The 23,303-nt window shown below is 39.4% G+C and overlaps 1 long non-coding RNA gene across 1 annotated transcript; it reads right to left on the reverse strand.

Annotated features, from left to right (window-relative positions):
- Positions 1–2,723: 2,723 nt before the first annotated feature.
- On the reverse strand, positions 2,724–17,348 carry LOC118557788. Its single transcript, XR_004928008.1, has 2 exons — positions 17,304–17,348; positions 2,724–3,193 (listed from the first exon to the last, which is right to left on the reverse strand). It is a non-coding gene; the product is annotated as an uncharacterized LOC118557788 (long non-coding RNA).
- Between the last annotated feature and the right edge of the window lie 5,955 nt (positions 17,349–23,303).

Consider the following 23,303-nt stretch of genomic DNA (forward strand, 5'->3'; position numbering starts at 1 on the left):
TAGAATGCTGGGGACAGGGTCTCCAAGACAACCAGGAAGAACTGGTAAAGTCAACCATTGTGTCATGTATAAATAATAACTTTTGATCATAAAAGAATTTATGATAGCAATAAAATCATTTGTACAATTATTTTCATTTTTAGTTCTGGAACTAACAAAACACACAGTTGATACATAGACATAAATGCAGATGAAAAAAAATATTACAAAATGATGAGTTAATTTTCATGTTTTTTTTTGGTAATTTCAGTTCTCTTACTGAACAATGATAGTTGTAACAACAAGGATTAAAATGCAGATGCTAAAATAAAAGAAACATATTGATTATATTAGCATTCATTTTGTTAAAAGGTTAAAAGAATTAGATCAGGAACATAAAATCAAAAATTCAATCAGGGCTTGACTACATCATTACATCGCTACATATCATTCACCTATCAAGAATGAATATCCATGTTTCTCTAAATTAAATACGGAGGTTTGCTGTGGGGGACCCAACGGTTAACTAAAAGCAAACACAATCAGAAAAAAAGACACCCTTCCTAAGGTGGGAACACAACACACACCCTTAAAGAAATCTCACTATCTAGGAGGGTGGACCTTTGTGTTTAGAGCAGCAGGCATAGACTAATAACACACCTATGCTACAGCTTAATCTGAACACATGAAATGGAGTGACAAAAGACTTGACTACAAGAGAAAAGCAAGTGAAGACTGTTGCCTTTATGACAGCACATAAAACATCAAGGAGTAAACTCCGGGATGTTTTATGTGGGGTTTTTTTTAACTCCGCTTGGACTTGTCGGGAGTGGCAGGGACAGACAGCAGTGTCGCCGGGGAGACCTGCTGCAGTATTATTACTCGGCCAAGCAGTCTGTGATTTCCTGCAGACTGCATCTGTTTGTTGTGCCAGGAAAGTTGCTATTAAGAGTTTATTAAGTTAGTTGTACTGGTGTCAGAGCCTGGCCCGCATTGCCGGAAGTAAGTCAAACTCGTTTCCAGTGAGAGTTGGACTTTAAGTATCTTGGGGTCTTGTTCACGAATGAGGGGAAGATGGAGCGGGAGATTGAGAGGCGGATTGGTGATGCGTCTGCTGTGAAGCGGGTGATGTACCGGTCCGTTGTGGTGAAGAGAGAGCTGAGCCGAAGGGCAAAATTCTCGATTTACCTGTCGATCTATGTTCCTACCCTCATCTATGATCATGAGCTTTGGGTCATGACCGAAAGAACGAGATCCCGGATTTAAACGGGGCTGAGGAGATGCAACGGCATCAGTTGCACATTGTCCTCCTGTTTCTCCAGAGTCAGGATATGGATACAGCTTCTCTCACTTTGTCTATTTGATCGCTGTCTTCTTGCCGCCACCCGCTGGACCAGTATGGTACAGCCGTTTTTTCTCACAACTTCCCATACCTCATTGGGCCTGTTTCACATAAATGATCCCTAGCTAATAGCAACACGGAAAGTCAAAAGCCAGAGACTTTTGTTTACCCCAGTAAACCCAAAGCCTGGAGCTTTAAATGCTGGGGCTTTTAATGGAATAGGGGCTATAGAGCACAACAGAAAGGCTTCTGTCCTGTATGGATTCTCATGTGTGTTTTAAGCTTGTTTTCAGCTAAATATTTGTCCACATAGGTCACAACAGAAGGGCTTCTGTCCTGTGTGGATTCTCATGTGTGAGTTTGAATGTCCTTTTCAACTAAATGTTTGTCCACATAGATCAGGGGTCTTCAACCCTGGTCCTCGGGGCCCACTGTCCTGCATGTTTTAGATGTTTCCCTACCTCTACACACCTCAAGTAAATAAATGGGTGATTAACAGGCTTTTGCAGCCTTTGATGGCTGCTGAGGAGGTCATGCAATCATTTGATTCAGGTGTGTTGGAGCAGAGACACATCTGAAACATGCAGGATAATGGGCCCTGAGGACCAAGGTTGAAGACCCCTGACAAAGATCACAAAAAGAAAGGCTTCTGTCCTGTATGAATTCTCATGTGTCTGTTTAAAGCTGATTTTAGGGTAAATCTTTGTCCACATAGATCACAACAGAAAGGCTTCTGTCCTGTATGGATGATCATGTGTCTGTTTAAATTTCCTTTTTGAATAAAGCTTTGTCCACACAGATCACAACAGAAAGGCTTCTGTCCCGTGTGGATTCTCATGTGTGTGTTTAAATGTTGTTTTTGGCAAAATTTTTGATCACATAGATCACAAGAGAAAGGCTTCTGTCCTGTATGTATTGTCATGTGTGTGTTTAAATGTTGTTTTTGGCTAAATTTTTGTCCACATAGATCACAAGAGAAAGGCTTCTGTCCTGTATGTATTCTCATGTGTTTGTTTAAAGCGGATTTTTGATTAAATCTTTGTCCACATAGATCACAACAGAAAGGCTTCTGTCCTGTGTGGATTCTCATGTGTGTGTTTAAATTAGATTTTTGGATAAATCTTTGTCCACATAGATCACAAGAGAAAGGCTTATGTCCCGTGTGGATTCTCATGTGTGTGTTTAAATTTGATTTTTGGATAAAGCTTTGTCCACAAATATCACAAGAGAAAGGCTTCTGTCCTGTGTGGATTCTCAAGTGCGTGTTTAAATTTGCTTTTAGGCTAAATCTTTGTCCACATAGATCACAACAGAAACATTTTTCTCCTGTATGGATTATCATGTGTCTGTTTAAAGCATATTTTCCAATAAATGTTTTGCCACAGTCTTCACAGCTAAGCTCCGTTCCTGTCCGAACTTTCCTTCGTGACTCCACATCTTTCTTCTCTGTAGAACTTTTTTTGTCCCCAGAGTCTGACAAGTGTTTTAGCTCAGACAGAGCGTGTTCTACATCACTGTCCTCTTCATCCTTCTCAATGTCTTCGGTCTCTAAAGTAATGGAAGCACCTCCATGATCTTGTATCCTGAAGGATTCTTCTCCATCATTCTCTTCTGGAAACTCTCTGCCTTCAATTTGGTCTGGATAAAGCTGTGAGAGCAGCAGAGATTGTTCATCATCCAGACTCTTTATAGGAGGAGCAGCCACTGCAAACCTCATGGCATTAATCACCTCCTTCCCATTGAGCTGCTCTCCTGGCAGACTGATGTAGACTTCCTTCTGTTCCTCTTTTATGTGGGAGGGCTTTGGGTCATGGAGGTCAACACGAGGTCTGTAGTCTAAAGAGGCTTCTTCTTTAACAATCACCTTAACATCTGCAGGAAACATTGAAACACATTATGTATATTAAAAATTATTTTGAACAAAGGCCCCTGAACTGAGGCACATTTTAATAAAGATATATTTGGGTAATTTAGTTAGATTTAAGGCTGCAACTAATGATTATTGTAGTAATCGATTAGTCGTTCAATTCTTTTTACAATTAAACGAAGAATCGGACAAAAAAAAAAAAGTTTTATTTCCACTTTCCAAAATACAATATTTGGACTTAGAGCAAATAAGAGCAAAAAAAATTATACTTTTTTTATATTACAAAAATATTTTTGCTTCAAACATGGAAGTTTTTGGTAACTAGATTGTAAGTCAATCATGTAATGGTCAATGTTTAACACAACAAAAGTGAAGCTGCAAAACTTTTGTCAAATGCAGTTTGGTTGGACCATACCCATGTGCTAGTGAACTTGGGGAATCAAAAAGGGTGTTAGATATTTAATACTTTGTATTTCTTCTAACAGTTTTACATTTTTGAGGGTGTACTTTAGGGATGTTTATGTCTCATTCTTCTGTAAGTGTTTTTGGGTCTGGTCACTCAGACTTTGCCAGCAAATTACAACTTAAAGCTTAATCAAGAAATTATTCCTAGAATGAAATTGTATTCCGATTGAGAGGGCTGGTTTATGATCCACAATCTGATCACCGTTCATCTAAACACATGTTCCGATTAACTCATGAACTTACAGCACACGCATGTGGAGGATGGAGCCGCAGCGCTGTGCAGCACAGAACATTTCTGGATGATCGTAACTTCCTCCCCCTCTCTAAACAGCAAGAGTTGCTGAGCCTGTAGCGTAACTATGGTTAGCAAAGTTACAACCACTCAGAACCTGGTGCAGGTCCATTCTTTGCACTCAGAACAGTCGGCACCAACGCGCCTCTGTGTTTGTTGCTGTTTTTTCCGCATGAAAAAGAACAAAACGTCTGCAAATGTTTTATGCAAATTCAACAACTCAGCTAATGTCAGAGAGTTTATACTAGGACTGGGTATCATCTAGGATGAGCCGATTCGATACAATTCTCGATATAGCTCAGTTTGATTTGACTCCAATATTAATATTTATTACTTTTAAATTAATGCTCAACGTCATTCAATCAACAAAACCAGCCTAGTATTATATTTATGTTCAATTTATTGAACACTGATATATTAAAACAGGAAAATAAAGTGCATTTGTTTCAATGCATTTAACGTATCACAGAAACCAAAAATGTGCCCAAACGTCTCATTTTAGGGACGAAGGAGCTTCTAAAATCCTGTCGGCCGTTCTGCAAATTCGTATCACTTGCTCTTCCTCGCTGTGAACAGTAATGGCTGTAATGACGCCCCCTAGGGATTGGGAGGTATATCAATATTGAAAGCCAGAATATCGATATTAAATCGTTTTAAAAACATCAATATTAATGTTATCGATTTATATGCACAGTCCTAATTCAGACAATGTATAAAAGTCCTAAATTATTTCATAAAGTAACCTTAACATGTGTTGCATTTCAATAACATTTAACGACAGTGTCCTATAGGAAGCCCTGTTCATAATATGCTAATGTTTTTCACACAGGCTCACATTTTGTGCAAATACAGGCCCAGACTTTATCGTACCCAAACAATAAAGCATTTTAGAACACAAAGTAGAAGTAGATAAAAATAAAAATAAAAACTGGGATCTTGGTTGAGCTTGTTGTGCAGCTTTGTGTTTCCTCACAGACCGGCAAATTAACATGAACACTAGACCTAGAGAGTCAGTAGATCTGTCACTGGACCCTCTTGTCCTCGCCGAAATGGTTTGAAGATGGGAGGATCAGAGCACGTAGAGTTAGACTGAGCTGACATTTTGTCTGATAGAAAGCAAATGAATCCAGTGAGTTTTGGCCTTTAGCTGCAACACGGACACACAAACAAAGTAAATAAATCCTTACTGTTGATAGGAGCAGCAGTTAATGGAAACCTGGTATCAGTCTCCTCCTTCACAAGGAGCTGCTCTCCTTCCTGATGGACCCCGGGTTCCTCCTGTTCCTCCTTTATGTGGAGGAGCTCTGACTCCTGCTGCTCCCCCTCAGGACTCTGTTCTTCAGGAGCCTCTACTTTAATATCTGCAGCCAACATTGAAACACATTACATGCTTTATGAACAACTAGATCTTTACAATGTTACAACAATGGTAAAGATTCAATCTAGAGACCCACAATCAATATCACAATATATGATATATACCAGGATATCTCGATAACGATCAATGGATGATAAAACACCTCCCAGCACACACACCATGACCTACTTCACAGCCAGTTTTATTGTTGGTATAATTCACTTGGACAATCATGGCTAAATTATCTTAACAGATGCAAATCCCAACTACACATATTCCCCTAATAGGGCATATAAATTAAAGATTAAGATGTTAGATAATCTTTTTTTTGAACCATGCTTTTATATCGTAAGTTATGGAATAACCACCCCTGCACATAAGAGAGGCTCCTTCACTGCCCACTTTTAAAACGTGCCTTAAAACCCACTATTATTGTTTGGCTTTTACCACCTTTTGTATAGTTATCTGTCATCAGCGCGAGCATGAATAACACTGTGGTTTTGAATGCTGATGATTAAAGTCTCATATGGAGTGAAATTGATCGTCTAACATGAATCATGATGCAGTTTGGCTGCATTTCATCACTTTGCCATCTGCAATTTTCCCAGTCTCCAAAATGAGCATATGTTGTTTTTTGTTTTTTTTTAATTGATCGCAACTTTTTCGTGGAAAGGCCCCATTTTGTGAGTACAAAAGCTTTTTAAATGGCTGCAACACATCACCCAGCCCCATCAGGAATGGACAGCTTCAACCCAAAAATGATCACTGGTATCTTTTTAGTGTCATTCTGTTGTGGAAATTCAATGCATTTTTTTCTATTAAAACATTTAATAATTGCTAAATTCTTCATATGTTTTTATATTTACGATAAAACATTAGTAGGTTCTTTATCATTTTTAGCCAGTTAAGTTATTAGAGCCACTGATGAAGGTCCAAAGAGCCATTTGTGGCTCTAAAGCCACAGTTTGCAGACCCCTGCCAGAATGGGTTGGACAAGGAGAGCTTTGTAGCCATTTAGTTCGTCAATTATTGAATAAATGTCTTTTGATTTTAATAATAATCTTGTTGCATTTAATGGCACACATATTTTAGCTACCTTTTGGCACAGTATTTATTTCATTGACTCATTTGTTTATTCTGTATGTATTCTGAATGATGGCAGGATAGGTCCTCCATAAGCAACATCGAGAAGAAAACATCCCTTTCTAGACAAGATGAACTTGGAGGAACTTTACCAGGTAGACAGACAAGAAAAACCTAATGCTGAATGTTGCTACATGCTATACTAGCATTAGCACCTCCTATCCTACATGCTAAGCTAGCATTAGCACCTCCTATGCTACATGCTAAGCTAGCATTAGCACCTCCTAAGCAGAGCTGCAGGCTTAGCCAGTTTTCTGGGGGAAACCCTGCAACGAGTTCTGATGAAGAGGAGGAATCCATCAGCTGCTGAAAACGGCTCCTAAACTTTAGCTCCATCCACACAGTTAGCATGAAGAAGGAAATCTCCAAACCTGATGGGTGCAGCAGAACTCTGGGCTGGAAAACATCCCCCATCATTGGTGTCTCCTCTGCTGCGTCCTGCCGCTCTTTGAGCTCCTGCTTCCCTCCAGTTTCTCCGCTGTGCCTCCAGCTGCTGGACTTCTTTCCAGACTTCATCACCTGCAGCAGCTGCTGCTCTCTTTCAGCGTCACTCCCGCTTCTGGCCTCACAACAAAACACAAAGAACCCGGATCCGTGTTGGGAAGAGCTGCGTCACCATAGATATCTATAATAAAGGCTTTATTATGGATATCTATGTGCGTCACAGCCCGATCTGTCCCGGAAGCGCGATTCGTCGGCTCATTTGCACATGCGCAAAATAATTACATGTGGTTTGTTTTTATTATGAATTTTCGTGAATATCTCTTTAATTACTAGTCAGATAAAGCTGAATCTGGTTTCATTTGACAGTTGAGGTTGTGCTTTAAATAACCAGGGATGGTTTATTTGATGGACTCAGACCTGAACCTTCAAAAGCATCTAAAGACAATTACAAGGTCGGCTTTTTATCACCTGAGGAACATTTCCAGGATTAAAGGACTAATGTCTCAGCAGGATCTGGAAAAACTAATCCATGCGTTTATTTTTAGTCGAATTGATTACTGCAACGGTGTTTTCACAGGTCTGCCTAAAAATTGGATCAGACAGCTGCAGCTGATCCAGAACGCTGCTGCCCGCGTTCTCACTAAGACTAAGAAAGTAGAACACATAACCCCAGTTCTAAAGTCATTACACTGGCTCCCTGTATCTCAGAGAATAGACTTTAAAATACTTCTGTTAGTCTATAAATCCCTGAATGGCTTAGCACCTAAATACATCACAGACTTGTTATCAGCGTATAAACCCTCCAGACCACTCAGGTCTTCTGGCTCCAACCTGGGGTCCGTTCTTCGTACGTTGCTTAAAACATCCAAGATCAAATGAGACATCCAAGATGATTTCATCCGGCTAATCCTGATCCGGCTAAGTGGGTTCTTCGAACACACCTGTTGTTTACAATTAGTATGGCTGGATTGGGTTATCTGAGACAACTGCGCGTTCATGCGTTTGTTTAAAAGGGGAAATGTATCGATAGTAGAAACAATGATCAGCAGCGCTGCTATTGGCTGTTCAGCAAAGAACGCCCACAGTTTTTCTCCCAAGCAGAACACGAGCTTTTAATGGAAGGTTATGCCGAATTTGAGTCATTAATTAAAACACCTAAAAATCTGCTAAAGTCAGGAGAGAGGGCTGGCAAAAAGCAGCAGACAAATTAATGCGTAAATACTGTCCATGGTAGATGTTTCTATCACTTTCTACAGTATGAATTTTTGCATTTTAATAATAAGTACTGTGTTCTTTTATATCAGAGCCTCCACGGGACCCACTAGAACATGGGGACAAGTAAAAATGAAATACAAGAATATTCTACAAAATGGTAGTCTTTAATTATTATACTTTATTTTAAAAAGGCACTTGTTATGTCAAGAGATTGTCATGTTATGTCATTCCTTAGACACTGGAAGTAAAGGACACGTGCAAACTGGGAATTTTAACAAAAAAAAAAAAACAATCTTTATCCATAAAAAATTAAAATCTTCCTTTTCCAAGTCATCCACAGTTTACACGGTAAAACTGTATTGCTCCGTGTCTAGATAATCCATCCATAGTTTTTTCTAATACAATATACGGCTCGACAGGAAGCAAGCCTTTCAAAGTAAACTAAACTTCACAATAAAATGGCCCGAACAAATCTTCTTACTGAATAGGATAAAAATAAAAAGCAAACCACCATACAAATAACTTAAAATTTTAGATTTATGGCTCTAACACCACTTTTTCCTCTTTAAAAGCCACTGTTAAATGACGTGTTTGTCTGTTTATAACAGCCACCAAGAAAAAGCTCTACACTGTCGCGCTGCTCTAAAGGATCCTGTCTATTGCGCAATACGCGATTAATTCAAAAAGCTCTGCAAATTATTCTTGCACCTTCCGCAACAGGTTGCAGTCGTAAAAATGGACATAGCTACGGCAGACTTCCCATCTCCTCCGCGTATACAGCCGTGATCTAATCTTGTTTACATGAAATAAGCCTGCTCTGGAGCAGGCTCAAGCTGGCGCACATGTTGCTATGACAACAAGTGCAGGAAGTCTTTCGAAGAACCAAACGATCCAAGATCATGCCAAATCGTCAACAATGAAATCCTGCTAACTGAGTTAGCGACGTACGAAGAACGGACCCCTGGTCTGCATACCTAGAACCAGAACCAAACAAGGAGAAGCAGCATTCAGTTCCTATGCTCCACTTATCTGGAACAAACTTCCAGAAAACTGTAAAAGTGCTGAAAGCCTGAGTTCCTTTAAATCGAGATTAAAAACACATTTGTTTAGAATTGCCTTTGAATGTTCAAGTTAAAATGTTTTACTGTTTTCAAATGTTCTTTTTTTGTTTATACACTATCCCTACTTGCTTTTATTCTGTTTTATTTTCCTATATTTTAATCATGTAAAGCACTTTGCATTGTCTCTGTACTGAATTGTGCTATATAAATAAATTTGCCTTGCCTTGCCTTGCCATTTAGATCTGACTAGAAATGACAGAGCTATGAAGCTTCAAACATGATAGGTTTTTATTTAAATTATTTCCAAAGCAACGTCGGGGTTGTTTTTATTATGAAGTTTGGTGAATATGTCATGCATTACAAGTCAGATAAAGCTGATTTAATCCGGCTGTTAGGTTAATTGTCCTCTCTAAATTCTCCTTAGGTGTGAGAGTGTGTGTGATAGACGATAGACTGCCGACCTGTCCAGGGTGTACCCCGCCTCTCCCAATGACAGCTGGATATAGGCACCGGCACCCCTCGTGATCCCACAAGGGATAAGTGTGTTAGAAAATGGATGGATGGATAAAGCTGATTCTTGTTTCATTTGAAAGAAAGGGTTCTGCTTCAAATAACCATGGGTGTTTTATTTAGATCTGAATAGAAATGACAGAGTTATGAAGCTTCAAACATGATGATGACATAATTTGATCTCATTCCATATTCTTTAAGATGAACTTTGGTTCTCTAACTTGGATCTGCAGTGAACCAGGATTCACTGAATAATTGTGATGATGGTTTTCAACCATTTTATTTTTCGTTTGGTTTCTCGTGTGTACAAAGTTCATTCGTTTCTTTATCTTGCTTTTGCTTAGTAGTTAAGTTTTACTAGCCTAGTAGAAAGGATTTATTGATTGAAATATAGTATTAATTCAGATTAACAGCATTCTACGGAGGTGTTCTTTGGATGTTCCTTTATTTCTGTTAATAAATTCTTGAATGCCAATGCTCAAATCATTCCTTTCAACTATTGTCCTAATATGAGCTGTTTGGGCTGATATTCACTGGAAAATACCTGACTGAGGGTTATTTGATAAACAATGAATAACTTAAAACAGTGCATAATGGTAAGTATGTTATCAGCAGTTCAGTAGAGCACTTTTTGCAAATCACAGGTGTCATGAATAAATGTGGGCAGGGGGTAGAGCATCATGTTTGCATAACATCCTGGAGAAATTGAGATAAAACCAGCCTCTAAGGCCAGCATCGGGTGCCCAATTCAACAACAAGGAGATTTTTTTGTCTTAGGCTGGCTGTGAATTTTCCGTCAGCCTTCAAAATTATTGCTGGTGTCTCAGTGGCGAGTCCCAAATAGCCAAATTTTTTTAGTCTTTCTGCCGTAAGAGCAGAGAAGCATCCGCCTTTGCTAAGAGCCAGAAAAAGCATAGTAGATGTGTGTTTCTAGTTAGTTAAGTAGTTTGTGTCTCAAATGTTATCGGGGCATTTTTTTTACTAGACTCTCATAGATGAAGATTATTTTTTATATGAGATTGGTTGTCCGAAGGTTAGCGCTCATATTATACCTTTTAAGTCAACAGTTGATAAGACATTATATGAGGATTAAGTTAATAGTTATAACTGCAATTGGTGGGTTGCCGGTTCGATTCCCCGCTCTTTCTCCGTTGTTGTGTCCTTGGGCAAAACACTTCACCTGTTGGCGGTGGTCAGAGGGCCTGGTGGCACCGTTGTATGGCAGCCTCACCTCTGTCAGTCTGCCCCAGGGCAGCTGTAGCTACTAACATAGCTCCCCACCGTTAGGGTGTGAATGTGTGTGTGAAAGGTTGAATGACCAGTGTAGTGTGAAGCGTTTTGGAGGTTGTTAGACTAGTTAAAGCATTTTAGGACAGGTTCAGATTGATATAAAGACATAAATGTCCAAATTATATAAATAACTTGATTATAAAAGAAAGTATGATAGCAATAAAATCATATGTACATTTATTTTAATGTTTAGTTCTGGAACTTACAAAACAGACAGTTGCAGTATGATACACGGACATAAATGCAGATGAAAAAAAATATTACAAAATGATGAGTTAATTTTCATGTCTTTTTTGTAATTTCAGTTCTCTTACTGAACAATGACAGTTGTAACAACAAGGAATAAAATGCAGATGCTAAAATAAAATAAATATATTGGTTATATTAGCATTAATTTTTTTAAAAGGTTAAAAGAATTAGATCAGGAACATAAAATCAAAAATTAAACCAGGGCTTGACTACATCATTACATCCCTATACATCATTCACCTATCCAGAATGAACATCCATGTTTCTCTAAATTAAATATGGAGGTTTGCTGTGGGGGACCCAATGGTTAACTAAAAGCAAACACAATCAGAAAAAAAGACACCCTTCCTAAGGTGGGAACACAACACACACCCTTAAAGAAATCTCACTATCTAGGAGGGTGGACCTTTGTGTTTAGAGCAGCAGGCATAGACTAATAACACACCTATGCTACAGCTTAATCTAAACACATGAAATGGAGTGACAAAAGATTTGACTACAAGAGAAAAGCAAGTGAAGACTGTTGCCTTTAATGACAGCACATAAAACATCAAGGAGTAAACTCCAGGATGTTTTTTGTGAGTTTTTTTTTAACTCCGCTTGGACTTGTCGGGAGTGGCAGAGACAGACAGCAGTGTCGCCGGGGAGACCTGCTGCAGTATTATTACTCGGCCAAGCCGTCTGTGATTTCCTGCAGACTGCATCTGTTTGTTGTGCCTGGAAAGTTGCTATTAAGCGTTTATTAAGTTAGTTGTACTGGTGTCAGAGCCTGGCCCGCATTGCCGGCAGTACGTTGAACTCGTTTCCAGTGAGAGTTGGACTTTAAGTATCTTGGGGTCTTGTTCACGAATGAGGGGAAGATGGAGCGGGAGATTGAGAGGCGGATTGGTGCTGCGTCTGCTGTGAAGCGGGTGATGTACCGGTCCGTTGTGGTGAAGAGAGAGCTGAGCCAAAGGGCAAAGTTCTCGATTTACCTGTCGATCTACGTTCCTACCCTCATCTATGATCATGAGCTTTGGGTCATGACCGAAAGAACGAGATCCCGGATTTAAACGGGACTGAGGAGATGCAACGGCATCAGTTGCACATTGTCCTCCTGTTTCTCCAGAGTCAGGATATGGATACAGCTTCTCTCACTTTGCCTATTTGATCGCTGTCTTCTTGCCGCCACCCGCTGGACCAGTATGGTACTGCCGTTTTTTCTCCCAACTTCCCATACCTCATTGGGCCTGTTTCACATAAATGATCCCTAGCTAATAGGAACACGGAAATTCAAAAGCCAGAGACTTTTGTTTACCCCAGTAAACCCAAAGCCTGGAGCTTTAAATGCTGGGGCTTTTAATGGAATAGGGGCTATAGAACACATCAGAAAGGCTTCTGTCCTGTATGGATTCTCGTGTGTGTTTTAAGCTTCTTTTCAGCTAAATCTTTGTCCACATATATCACAACAGAAGGTCTTCTGTCCTGTGTGGATTCTCATGTGTGTGTTTGAATGTGCTTTTCAACTAAATGTTTGTCCACATAGATCAGAGGTCTTCAACCCTGGTCCTCGGGGCCCACTGTCCTGCATGTTTTAGATGTTTCCCTACCTCTACACACCTGAAGTAAATAAATGGGTGATTAACAGGCTTTTGCAGCCTTTGATGGCTGCTGAGGAGGTCATGCAATCATTTGATTCAGTTGTGTTGGAGCAGAGACACATCTGAAACATGCAGGATAATGGGCCCTGAGGACCAAGGTTGAAGACCCCTGACAAAGATCACAAAAGAAAGGCTTCTGTTTTGTGTGGATTCTCATGTGTAGGTTTAAATGTGCTTTAAGGCTAAATCTTTGTCCACATAAATCACAATAGAAAGGCTTCTGTCCTGTATGTATTCTCATGTGTGTGTTTAAATGCTGTTTTTGGCTAAATTTTTGATCACATAGATCACAAGAGAAAGGCTTCTGTCCTGTATGGATTCTCATGTGTGTGTTTAAAGTTGATTTTTGACTAAATCTTTGTCCACATAGATCACAAGAGAAAGGCTTCTGTCCTGTGTGGATTCTCATGTGTGTGTTTAAATTTGATTTTTGGATAAATCTTTGTCCACATATATCACAAGAGAAAGGCTTATGTCCTGTGTGGATTCTCATGTGTGTGTTTAAATTTGTTTTTTGGATAAATCTTTGCCCACACAGATCACAACAGAAAGGCTTCTGTCCTGTGTGGATTCTCAAGTGCGTGTTTAAATTTGCTTTTAGGCTAAATCTTTGTCCACATAGATCACAACAGAAACGTTTTTCTCCTGTATGGATTATCATGTGTCTGTTTAAAGCATATTTTCCAATAAATGTTTTGCCACAGTCTTCACAGCTAAGCTCCGTTCCTGTCCGAACTTTCCTTCGTGAGTCCCCATCTTTCTTCTCTGTGGTACTTTTTTCCCCCCCAGAGTCTGACAAGTGTTTCAGCTCAGAGAGAGGGTGCTCTACATCACTGTCCTCTTCATCCTTCTCAATGTCTTCGGTCTCTAAAGTAATAGAAGCATCTCCATGATCTTGTATCCTGAAGGATTCTTCTCCATCATTCTCTTCTAGAAGCTCTCTGCCTTTAATTTGGTCTGGATAAAGCTGTGAGAGCAGAGGAGACTGTTCATCATCTAGACTCTTTATGGGAGGAGCAGAGACTGGAAACCTGATGGCATTAATCACCTCCTTTCCATTGAGCTGCTCTCCTGGCAGACTGATGTAGACTCCCTCCTGTTCCTCCTTTATGTGGGGGGGCTTTGGGTCATGCAGGTCGGCACAAGGTCTGTGGTCTAAAGAAGCTTCTTCTTTAACAATCACCTTAACATCTGCAGGAAACATTGAAACACATTATGTATATTAAAAATAGGGCTGGGCAACGATTAAAATATTTAATCGCGATTAATCGCCCTGATTAATCGCGATTAATCGCATTGTATTTACAAACTCCAAGAATTAATTCAAAAGTAGTGTAAAGAGCACTTTTATTTTAATGTTCTGCTGCCATATGAACAAAAGTGTTGTAACATTTGTAGCACTTATTTTATACTGGATATTTTCAACCCATCTATTGAATTTAGTGCACTAGTTGATCTTTTCTTCATAAGAGAACAGCAAGCACTGCAGCCAAAATATGGCCTTTTTTGACCTGCTGTATATTAGCCAGTCCCTAAGCTTGATGTATCATGAAACTGTTGACCTTTTGGGTTTTGTGGTTTTTATTTTATTATTACAATTAAATAATAATAATAATAATAATAATAATAATAATAATGTTATGTGCCCTGCGACAGACTGGCGACCTGTCCAGGGTGTACCCCGCCTCTCGCCTAGTGAACGCTGGAGATAGGCACCAGCAACCCTCGCGACCCCATGAGGGATAAAGCGGTTTGGAAAATGGATGGATGGATAATGTTATGTTCAGTGTTTTTTCGCTAATCCACCTCTTATATATTTCAATCCTTGTGTAATTTTGTCTGTGTTGTGTGCACCTGCCTGTTGCTTTAATCCTATAAATTTCCCCGTCGTGGGATAAAAAAAGGATTAGCTAATGTTATCTTATCTTAAATAACACTTTTTGATATATGTACAGGGTTCTTTCAAGGTCTTAATTACATGTTATGTGTGGGCTCCAGTAACATCCATCCATCCATCCATCCATCCATCCATCCACTGATCTACCTGGATGTTCCCTGGAGGACTGAAACGCCTCAGTCAGAGACGTCTGTGGGTCTGTCCGGGCAATGAGAGAAGTTTCGTCTCCTCTCTCCGTTTCTGGGGCTCGACGTTTTCATGTTTTTTCACGTGCTTAGATAAATTTGTTGTGTTTCCACTGAAATGAACCGGCTTTTTACAAAACATACAGCTTGATTTCATTTACGGTATTAAAATAAAGCCAAACGGTGCTATTTCCCCTGTTCATGTTTTTTCGCTGCTGCGGTCTCTCTCAGCTGTTTGTGTATTAAGTTTGTGTGAGAGCTGAGTGGGCGGGCCAGGCTGAGCCTGCGTGCTGATTGGCTGGCGCCGCTGAGCCATGTACGAGAGGGGAGGGGGAGCGGGAGAGTGCTGCCGTGACAGCGCACTGCCGTGACAGCGCGCTGCAGTCAGCGCGCCTGCTGACTGACACCGACTGAAAGCATGTGAGCAACATGCGTTAATGCGCGATAAAATAAATATCGCCGTTATTAGTCTAATGAATTAACGCGAAATTAACGCGTTAACTTGCCCAGCCCTAATTAAAAAGTATTTTGAACACAGGCCCCTGAACTGAGGCACATTTTAATAAAGATATATTTGGGTAATTTAGTTAGATTTAAGGCTGCAGCTAATAATTATTGTAATAATCGATTGGTCGTTCAATTCTTTTTACAATTAAACGAAGAATCGGACCAAAATTTTTCCAAAATACAATATTTGGACTTAGAGCAAATAAGAACAAAAAAAAATTATACTTTTTTATATTACAAAAATATTTTTGCTTCAAACATGGAAGTTTTTGGTAACTAGATTGTAAGTCAATCATTTAATTGTCAATGTTTAACAACAAAAGTGAAGCTGCAAAACTTTTGTCAAATGCAGTTTGGTTGAACCATACCCATGCGCTAGTGAACTTGGAGGGGAAACTGGGCATAACAATGCAGCCAGGGCAAAAACAACACTTTTTACAATCAAACCACCAGCCAGTTTCATAGACTGTTTCAGCACAAGCTGCATGTTATGTAAATACCACATGCTACATTTGTCCTTCTACATATTTTTCCTCCAATGACATTTATTCTATAAGTTTTTCAAATTTTTCGTTGAGGAATCAAAAAAGGTGTTAGATATTTAATACTTTGTATTTCTTCTAACAGTTTTAAATTTTTTAGGGTGTAATTTAGGGATGTTTATATCTCAGTGTTTTTGGGTCTGGTTCTTATCATTCTGAGTGTCTCACCAACATTTCATTATGGTTACATAACAATAAAAATAAATGAAATAGTTTAGAGCTCTGCTCCTCTCTCCAATACGGTGCCTTCACTCAGACTTTGTTAGCAAATTACAACTTAAAGCTTAATCAAGAAATTATTCCTATCAGAATGAAATTGTATTCCGATTGAGAGGGCTGGTTTATGATCCATAATCCAATAATCTAAACACGTGTTCCGATTAACTCATGAACTTACAGCACACGCATGTGGAGGATGGAGCCGCAGCGCTGTGCAGCACAGAACATTTCTGGAGGATCATAACTTCCTCACCCTCTCTAAACAGCAGGAGTTGCTGAGCCTGTAGCGTAACTATGGTTAGCAAAGTTACAACCACTCAGAACTTGGTGCGGGTCTATTCTATTCACTCAGAACAGTCGGCATCAACGCGCCTCCGTGTTTGTTGCTGTTTTTTCCGCATGAAAAAGAACAAAACGTCTGCAAATGTTTTATGCAAATTCAACAACACAGCTAATGTCAGAGAGTTTATACTAAATTTATATCACTTGCTCTTCCTCGCTGTGAACAGTAATGGTGTGCTGTAATAATGCCCCTAGTGGTTGAGAGGTAAATCAATATTGAAAGCCAGAATATCGATATTAAATCGTTTTTAAGAACATCGATATTAATCTTATCGATTTATATGCACAGCCTTAATTCAGACAATGTATAAAAGTCCTAAATTATTTCATAAAGTAATCCTAACATGTGTTGCATTTCAATAACATTTTGTTTTTTACTTTTTTGGAATAACATTTAACGACAGTGTTCTACAGGAAGCCCTGTAATAATATGCTAATGTTTTTCACACAGGCTCACATTTCTACAAAGTAGAAGTAGAGAAAAATAAAAAGGAAAACTGGGATCTTGGTTGAGCTTGTTGTGCAGCTTTGTGTTTCCTCACAGACCGGCAGACTAACATGAACACTAGACCTAGATAGTCAGGAGATCTGTCACTGGACCCTCTTGTCCTCGCCGAAATGGTTTGAAGATGGGAGGATCGGAGCACATAGAGTCAGACTGAGCTGACATTTTGTCTGATTGGACGTTAATGAATCCAGTGAGCTTTGGCCTTTAGCTACAACACGGGACACACAAACAAACTAAACAAATCCTTACAGTTGATATGAGCAGCAGTTAATGGAAACCTGGTATCCGTCTCCTTCTTCACAAGGAGCTGCTCTCCTTCCTGATGGACCCCGGGTTCCTCCTGTTCCTCCTTTATGTGGAGGGCCTCTGACTCCTGCTGCTCCCCCTCAGGACTCTGTTCTTCAGGAGCCTCTTCTTTAACATCTGCAGCCAACACTGAAACACATTACATGCATTATGAACAACTAGATCTTTACAATGTTACAACGATGGTAAAGATTCAATCTAGAGACCCACAATCAATATCACATATATTGACCAGGATATCTTGATAACGACAAATGGATGATAAAACACCTCCCAGCACACACACCATGACCTACTTCACAGCCAGTTTTAATGATGGTATAATTCATTTGGACAATCATGGCTAAACTAGAAAATTTCTGAAGAAATTTAAGAAGGCGCCTGCCTCGTGGTGCGTACCGTACCGTCAAAAATGGTAACAGGAAGTAACACTACGAATTTCAGCTTCCTACGGTCCTCACAGCCCTCGCAGCGGCCGTCGAAAGGTGCCATGTAAAGCTGCAGCCCTCTGTCTTTTTGATCATTACCTTTATTATGTGGGATACTGCATGAAATGTGTGATTTTAGTGTCTTTGGAGCATTTCTGCAGCATGTAGCAGAGGCAAAAAGGGGTCAAAATGAATGTTTGACACCTCATAAAATAGACATGCTTTATCCGAAATGGCCCAGTTTTGTTGTGCAACTTTCTCTCTAAAGGAAGTACAGACTCTGTGAAGCAGAAGTTGGTAGGACCTTCCTAGCGCTACTTCTGGTTAGCAACATGCTAACCATTAGCCGCTAGGAGGGGAGTGGTGGCCTAGTGGTTAGAGCAGTGTGCTTGCACTCTGAGAGGGTTGCAAGTACCCGGTTCGATCCCCACTGCCTGCACTCTGGGTCCCTGAGCAAGACTCTTAACCCCCGATTGCTCCCCAGGCGCCGCACAGTAGCAGCCCACTGCTCCCCGAGGGGATGGGTTAAGATACAGAAGTGAATTTCTCCATTGTGAGATCAATAAAGTTGAATTATTATTATTATTATTATTATTATTAACATGGTTGTGTTTGGTATCACTGGGTGATGGTACTGTTAGTTTGGTCCAAATCCTGTACTGGGATGTGCCTCAAATAGGGAGAAAATATGTTGTTTATAATGTCGCCATGGTAACTCAAAATGGCGGGTGGTCCAAAAAAAATACTTCATGGGATCAGCACACATGTTTTGACATACACACTGTGGGGATTATAATATAAAACTCTATGTCTCCCACACCGGGATTCGATCCCACGACCTCTTGCATGCAAAGCCTCTACTTTGTTTCTGAACTGTACTGTAGCCATATATGGGCATGCATTTCTGGGAATATAAGGGGTTTCGTCCCCCACTGAAAAGCATTGGATGTTTGACACCTCCTAACTTGGAGATGCTTTATGCGATGAGGCCCAAATGTCTTGTGGAGCTTTCTCTCTAAAGGAAGTACAGACTCTATGAAGCAGAAGTTGGTAGGACCTTCCTAGAGCTACTTCCGGTTAGCAACATGCTAACCGTTATCCGCTAACATAATTGTGTTCAGTATCACCGGGTGATGGTACTCTGTTAGTTTGGTCCAAATCGTGTACTGGGAAGTGTCTCAAAAAGGGTGCAAATACTTGTCACCAAAGGTGAGCAAAGTTCATGGGTCAGATCGGCCTCCTTTAGCAACACAGCCTCACCAAATCTGGGCCCAGAACTCAACATTTGACCAAAATGGTGTGCAGTGCCATTTCCTACAGGTGGGTGGTGCTGTATCGGCCTGGGGGGGTTGTGTCTGGGCATCCTGCCAGGTCCTGTTGTAGTCAGAGGCCCAATAGGAAAGCATGTGAAATCCATAAAGGAACAGAAAAGTGACACATGCCTGATAATCACTGGCAATTTTTAAAATGTTAAGAGGAAGTGACTGTGCAAATTTCAGATTCCTACATTCATCACAGCCACTGCAGTGGACATCGAAAGTTGCCATGCAATGTCAATGGCACATGTCCCTGGCCTGTAGTAACCTCTGGCCTGTAGTGGGTTTTAAGGCTCCTTCGTGCTCCTTCGTGCCTTAAAACCCACTATTATTGTTTGGCTTTTACCACCTTTTGTATAGTTATCTGTCATCAGCGCAAGCATGAATAACACTGTGGTTTTGAATGATGATGATTAAAGTCTCATATGGAGTGAAATTGATCGTCGGACACGAATAATGATGCAGTTTGACTGCATTTCATCACTTTGCCATCTGCGTCTGCAATTTTCCCAGTCTCCAAAATGAGCTTAGGGTTTGTTTGTTTTTTTTTTGTTTTTTTGTTAATTGATCACAACTTTTTCGAGGAAAGGCCCCATTTTGTGAGTACGCAAGCTTTATAAATGGCTGCAACACATCACCCAGCCCCATCAGGAATGGACAGCTTCAACCTAAAAATGATCACTGGTATCTTTTTAGTGTCATTCTGTTGTGGAAATTCAATGCAATTATTATGTTAAAACATTTAATAACTGATAAGTTTTGCATCTGTAATTTTATCTATGTTAAAAACATTAGTAGCTCCTTTATCATTTTTAGCCAGTTAAGTTATTAGAGCCACTGTGAAAGGTCCAATGAGCCACTTGTGGCTCTAAAGCCACAGTTTGCAGACCCCTACCAGATGGGGTTGGACAAGAGGAGCTTTAATCAGAGAAGCAGTCATGGTGACAATGGTAACTCTGGAGGAGATGCAGAGATAAGCAGCTCAGGTGGAACAATCTGAGAACAGGACAAGTTTTCTGGTGTGTCTCCAAAACTGAGAATTTAACGCGCAAGAGGTGAAAAGAAAGCCAGAAGTCCTGTTGGAGTTGGTTACAACCATGTAGGAGATACCTCCAAAATGTCAACAGAGGAGACTAAAACTGATCAACAAAAGCTTCATGTTTGGCACTACACCAACATTTCATCACCCTGATCACTACATCCCCATATTATTGTCACTGTGGCAAAAGTGATCAGATACAAGCAATTAAGAAATCGAGCATCCATGTTTTTTGTTTTTTACAATCTTCAAACAAGAGGTAATTAGGGGTGGACATATAGCAGTGTTTCAGAATTAAAAAGGAAAATAAAAGAATGTGAGAAAACATTTTTTTATATATTTGTATGTAAATAAATATAGAAACATGAGTGATCCTAGGCAGAGAACAACAGGGGCCAGTGTCCCTGTAGAACTGGTCCTGGCCCCTGTTATGGCCCCTATACTGAAAACATAATACTAAATCAATTTATTGTGATAATATGCACTGGCACAGAAACTGTCACTGGTTGGTCCCTTATACAATTTAAACATTTACAGTTGTACTTCAGCAATGATTAAACAATAAGTCTGTTGCATTTTTAGCTACAGTTGTATTAAGATGGGATCACAGTTTTCATCTGCTAGAGCTGAAACCTGCAGTTCCAAAAGCTGCAAGTGGCTCTTTGGCTCAATAAAATCAAATATTACCCTGTTTATTTTTGCTTGTTTGTTTATTTTGCTCTGTGTCCCCATGCAAAAACACTGGTCCAACCTTGGCACCCTTGTTAAATTTGGCCTAGAACCACCACTGTATAGAATAAAAGAAAAAAAATCACATATAAATGAAAAATCTTACACACAAGATACGTAATATGTAATAAATACACACGATAAAGAGTTCAAGAAAAATGGATGATTGAAAATGAGTGGTTTAAATAGAAACATGTATTAAAGCAAATAAATAAAATACAATACTGAAATAGAAATGTATAATTTGTAGCCATTTAGTTTGTCAATTATTGAATAAATGTTTTTTTTCCCCATTTAAATAATAATCTTGTTGCATTTAATAGCACACATATTTTAGCTACCTTTTGGCACAGTATTTATTTCATTGACTCATTTGTCTATTCTGTATGTATTCTGAATGATGCCAGGATAGGTCCTCCATAAGCAACAGCGAGAAGAAAACATCCCTTTCTAGACAAGATGAACTTGGAGGAACTTTCCCAGGTAGACAGACAAGAAAAACCTAATGCTGAACGATGCTACATGCTAAGCTAGCAATATCACCTCCTATGCTACATGCTAAGCTAGCATTAGCACCTCCTAAGCAGAGCTGCAGGCTTAGCCAGTTTTCTGGGGGAAACCCTGCAACGAGTTCTGATGAAGAGGAGGAATCCATCAGCTGCTGAAAACGGCTCCTAAACTTTAGCTCCATCCACACAGTTAGCATGAAGAAGGAAATCTCCAAACCTGATGGGTGCAGCAGAACTCTGGGCTGGAAAACATCCCCCATCATTGGTGTCTCCTCTGCTGCGTCCTGCCGCTCTTTGAGCTCCTGCTTCCCTCCAGTTTCTCCGCTGTGCCTCCAGCTGCTGGACTTCTTTCCAGACTTCATCACCTGCAGCAGCTGCTGCTCTCTTTCAGATTCAACAACACTCCAGATTCTGGCCTCACAGCAAAACAAGGACAAAGAACCCGGATCCGTGTTAGGAAGAGGTGCGTCACAGCCCGATCTGTCCCGGAAGCGCGATTCGTCTGCTCATTTGAGCATGCGCAAAATAATTACATACATACACACACACACACACATATATATATATATATATATATATATATATATATATATATATATATATATATATATATATATATATATATATATATATATATATATAAAATCAAATGGGAAGGTAAAAGAGGAAAAGAGGAGAGGAAAGGGAGAGAGCAATACAAAGAGAGTTATATAAAGAACAGCAGAACCAGCCGCTAAAGTATTACAGGTACAAACAACCAACACCTTGTTACCATCACTGAAGAATATACAGTATTAATTAATACAACATGTATAAAGTGACAGCTGAAGATAATAATAAGGGTTCTCTTTGTACAAGTGAATCGCTAAATACCTGTATACAAGCACCTGTAGGTGTTTGTGAGGGTGAACTCGTAAGAGTAAATTAAAGAGTAGGAAAGAGTAAAGTAATTTAAATCCTTAAATAATTATGGACTATAAAATCTGCTGGAAACCTTAATAACACATTCTCTACTGTTACCAAACCTGACCTGTTGTGCTCATGTCTGTGGTAACACCTACAGAACATCTCTCAAATCGCTCTGCACGCTGCATAAAAGAGTAATAGGAATGGTTAATATAGCAGCTGTCACCACCACACAAATCTATTACTCATTCATTCTTGCTAGCTAAAATTCTCAGATCAATAGAATTTCAAACCACACACACACACACACACACACACACACACACATATATTATATATATATATATATATATATATATATATATATATATATATATATATATATATATATATATATATGTTTGTGTATATAGGAATAAAAAGATTATAAAAATGTATGAATGGTCCTATTACTTTTACCCCACTAAGAATATTTAAATGCACTGAACCATTTGTGTATATATATATAATAGCTATGGTTTTAAAGTTTTCAGCAAAAAACAAAAAAACAAAAAAAAACAACAACGTGAAAATTAGTTCAATATTCAGCGAGTTATAGTAGTTAGTAGTTACTATAACTACTACTATAGTAGTTATAGTAGTTGATTCTGCGCCTGGTCAACACATTACACTGAGCTGAGCTGTTGACCGCCCCAAATCTCGTCAGCGCCCATAGGCGAAAGCAGTCGATGCGAGGTCTACTCTTCTATGTCTTGTCTTCCATAATCAGAGACGCGTTGAATCACTAAAGCAGATTTACACAGGTATGATTAGATCTAACATAGACTTTGGATGTATAGTTTACGGTTAAGCAGCTAAAACACATCTGGCTAAATTAGACATTATCTAACATCAGGCATTAAGATTATGTACTGGAGCATTTAAAACCACACCAACAGCAGCAATAGAAGTAGAAATGGGAGAAATGACATTAGATTTAAGAAGAACAAAACTAGAAATAAATTATTGGCTGAATT

The sequence above is a fragment of the Fundulus heteroclitus genome, chromosome 24 (genome assembly GCF_011125445.2).
Source record: "Fundulus heteroclitus isolate FHET01 chromosome 24, MU-UCD_Fhet_4.1, whole genome shotgun sequence".
Taxonomy (NCBI): domain Eukaryota; kingdom Metazoa; phylum Chordata; class Actinopteri; order Cyprinodontiformes; family Fundulidae; genus Fundulus; species Fundulus heteroclitus.